The sequence below is a fragment of the Zea mays genome, chromosome 6, assembly GCF_902167145.1.
Source record: "Zea mays cultivar B73 chromosome 6, Zm-B73-REFERENCE-NAM-5.0, whole genome shotgun sequence".
Lineage (NCBI taxonomy): Eukaryota > Viridiplantae > Streptophyta > Magnoliopsida > Poales > Poaceae > Zea > Zea mays.
In genome coordinates this window covers 22,273,549-22,277,647 of record NC_050101.1, presented here as the reverse complement: position 1 = coordinate 22,277,647, position 4,099 = coordinate 22,273,549, and the positions used below count along the sequence as shown (strand labels likewise).

The following is a 4,099-nucleotide window of genomic DNA, read 5'->3' as shown; positions in this document are numbered from 1 at the left end:
CCATAACCGGAATGGGAGACCTCGTCTCAGGTCGCGTGAGGAGGGCAATCTGCGGGCAGGTTCACTCAGGTACTAGGCTTACCGATTTACCATATTTCTCGGTATGTGTTTAGTATGTTCAAACGCTTGACTCACGGTACCACACCTTAATCCTTATTCAAATTTCATCTCGTAGACAACGCATCCCCATGGACCGTTGTCCACAGACCACCATCATTATGATATCAAAATGGATACAACCAATTCCTGACCTCGCGCGAGTGCTAGAAAAATCACTCGACTTCTACCGAGATCCCTATTTAGTAAAGCAGCTACTCGACCTAGCATACTAGTATCCATCTCAAAGGGAATCCTGAGTTCATGCAACTAGGGTTTCAGTCAACTCCTACACTTAAGTGCACAGTACAAGCCTACAACATTAAGTGCAGTAAAATAGCATATATAACGGTTATGCATAAAACCGGGGCTTGCCTTTATTTTGACACTTAGATAGTGTTTGCTGGGGTGGGTACTCGCTTGGCGAGCATCCAGTGGTTAAGTCCATCCTTCCTTGGGTCGTCCACCAACGCCATCCTGTGGTTGGCACCATATCACATGCACGATCACCATCTCTCGGTCCTAAATGAGATGTAAGATGCATATGTATGAATATAATGAAAAGTTATCACAAGATATACAATACACGGTAGCGAACTAAACACCAAGTAGTAAGACACCGCAACGACTATACACAAGCGCTAGCTATTCGTACGTTATCAGCGTTCATCATTAACACCATTAACAAGACGACCATATCTTATTTATTTACGCAACACAAATACGATATCACAGGTACACGCATTTATTTAATTGCTACGACTTTGCATTAGTTCTATTGATCACACAAAAGCATCACAAACAAGTTTAACAGAGGACCGATGCATCCAAGTCGACGGACTCATCTATCACAATCAACTACAGCAAGCAAGCACCTTAATCATGGAACACATGTTAGTCTATGTTTAGCCATTACGAGTCTATGCCCGCTAAGTGCTAACTAAGCATTTTTAGCCAAACGGGTGAACTCAATCATCAAATGGGCACTTGCAGATTTTTGGACAGCAATACAGCAGTCACTTGTTTTAATCATAACTTTTAAAATATGAATCCAAAAATAGCAAACTAGGACTTTTTGGAAAGCTTAAAAAGTGCTCTACAACTTTGGTATTGTCATCACAACCTGATTAAACACTTAGCAAGGTCGAATTGTGCAAACACAGCAGCTCTGTCCAGATTTGGACAGATTCAGACTTGCAGCTTCAAAAATTCACAACAAAAGATTCAGACATCCAAACAAAGTGGTCCTAGACTTTCTGGAAAGCTAATTAAATGTTCTACAAATTATTTATAAACATCCCTGGCTGGTTTAGCATGTATCAAGGGTAAAATATACTATGAAGGCTGTGCTGTCCAAAACTGGACAGATTCAGTCTTCACACTTCAAACACATGTAACTTAATCTTCAGACCACCAAAAATAGTGATCCAAAACTTTTTGGAAAGCTTGGAAAAAGCACTACATAACTTTTATAATCACTAAGAAGTGATTCCAGGTTTAATCAAATCAAACATTACAGTTTTCGAAATCTGTTCTGACAGAGGACAGAACACAGCAAGCAGTTTATAAAATTCATAACTCTTAAACTATCAGGCCTGTGGTTATGAAATTTTAACACAAGAAAGATCAGAAAAGCATCTACAACTTTCTTATAACGACCATAAACAGATTGCAACATTAAATTGAACAAACAATGCAGTTTCTGAAATCTGTACAGAATTTGGACAGATTCAGTCACTGAATTTGTAAAAATCCTAACTCCTAAACCTTCAGACCTATGGCTGTCAAATTTTAACACCAGCAAGATAATAAAGTTATCTACCACTTTTCTATAGCACCTATCTACAGAAAACACAATTTGGGTCATCAAACATACAGCACACCGAAAACAGTACGTGCAGTCCAAAACAGCAATCAATACATTTCAGCTTCTATACAATTCAAGAATTGCCGCGTTCTAGAGACTTGAATTATTCTAACACTTTACCAATTGTTAGAGTTAAAATAATCATATGAGGACTAACAAGTAGACTCACTAATTTTCATCCAAGTTATTTAGTGCACTAAAACTACTACAACCAATCAACGACGCATTCTCTATAACAATCAATATCGAAGCGCTTTTCACCAATAGTTTGCATCTCAATTTAGACATCACGTGAGCACTACCACTTTTCATTCACGACCATAACCACACACATTTAGGCTACAACAAGCAATTCACCGTGATTACGAGCTTAACCACGCCATCTAACAATTCGGTTAACTAGAGCAACGACATCGCCGCTAAATAACATACACGTCAACTTGCCTATTATTGCCGCAATCCGAGACACAACATATACTACAACATTTAACGAAATCGACTCCTACTTAATATGAGTTGGCTAATCACAGTATAAGACTTAGCGAACCATTTTAGACATCGTAACTCAAGAACATGGGTTGGAGCCGATTGATCAGTGTTTCTCAACCATTGCTCAACTTAATTTAGTTAACACACCAGTCACCTAAAACAGCACATTGTTGGGGTCTAACCTAGAGGCATTTACATACGGCGTAAAAATCCATAAGTCTTACATTTGCTACTGAAGGACCTAAGGCACTTATGTGCATATGTTATTGGATTGTTCTTCGATTCTAACAAGGACTGAATTACGCACGCTACTCGCCTCCAATAATTATTGGGCTGCGATAACGCTCGTATAAGATCTCTAATCGATTAACAAGACATTTATTTATCCAAAGGGGCATGGAATGTGATAATTGACAAAGCAAAGCATCACATTGCCATACAACAAAAATCAAGACAACACCTAGATACTATCCACTAATCATTTGAAAAATTAAACTTACTTCTCGCCTTACCACTACACCACTCTTTAGTCACATGACCATCATGTGCATCCTTTATTCGATTATACGACAGCAACCTAAACGTTGTGTTATACAATACATACATCTTTCTTCGTTGCGAGTATAACCATATTACAGTATATACCCGCACACCTCAATCAAATACCTTACACCACCACCACTATAATATACACCACGACACACACGCACATACGTGTCCCTATATTACGCACAAGACATCAACCGCATTAGTGACTCCAACAGGATTAATCATACACCTCATTCGCCTCGACTATCCCAATCATCGATCACATGCATAAAACAATTACACTTTTCACATAGACGCCTATCGATGCATCCGTAAAACAAAATCCGCATTTTGCTACCTAGTCTCCGCATCAAACAACACACCACATATATTCCTATCGAACTATAAAAACATCCGAGTTCTTTTCTACTTCTTTTTCTTCTCTACACGCCTCCATTCATACAAATTTATTTTCACACATAATCACACATGCACATCATCAACCAATTTTTTTTACAAGTAGAACAAACCACAAGGAGAATAACCTGAGCGAAATGGGACTAGTCACAGGGGGTTGTCCACATGGCTCGACATTTCGCCGAACGGACAAGGCGCAAAGCGCGGCGTTGACCACTAGCTGTGATAACACACAAAAATTTGTTGGCGACAGTTCATGGAACATCACCCATGTTGGAAAATAAACAGCAAGGACAGCGGGGTTTTTTTTCTCACCACGGGTTTCGACTGCATCGCGAATGAGGCTGCGCAGCGAGTGGCTTGCTGCGCATTTTGTCGAACACCTACGACGTGTCGCTGTTGTGGGGCTGCAGGGAAAACTAGGTTGCGAGGCGCTGCGCTGCCGGGAGAGGGAAATAGGGGCGCTGTCCTTGGGAGGAAGAAGAGCTCCTGCGCATCGGGGGAGGCTGCTCGCCATGGACGACGGCGAGCTCGTTGCGGCTGCTGTTTTATGGGGAAGAGAGGAGGAGCAGGGGAGGGCGTCGGGGATCCGCTGCTGTGCGCACGCATGGGCTTGGGGGAGGGAGACGCTGCGCAGGGCGTCGGCCAGAGGTAGAAGAAAGGGGCTCAGCATCCATGCTGCTCGCGCCCATGGAGGGTGCT

At 41.5% G+C, this 4,099-nt stretch overlaps 1 long non-coding RNA gene across 1 annotated transcript in view; it reads right to left on the bottom strand.

Moving 5' to 3' along the window:
- Window positions 1-500: 500 nt before the first annotated feature.
- Window positions 501-4,099, bottom strand: part of LOC109943400 (uncharacterized) — a 4,046-nt gene continuing 447 nt past the window's right edge. Inside the window, exons 1-3 of the long non-coding RNA XR_002266070.3 lie at window positions 3,713-4,099; window positions 3,526-3,617; window positions 501-618 (exon numbers count right to left, since the gene is read on the bottom strand). The exon at window positions 3,713-4,099 is cut by the window's right edge and continues 447 nt beyond it. This is a non-coding gene — a long non-coding RNA (uncharacterized lncRNA). The remainder of the gene's footprint in view (window positions 619-3,525; window positions 3,618-3,712) is intronic.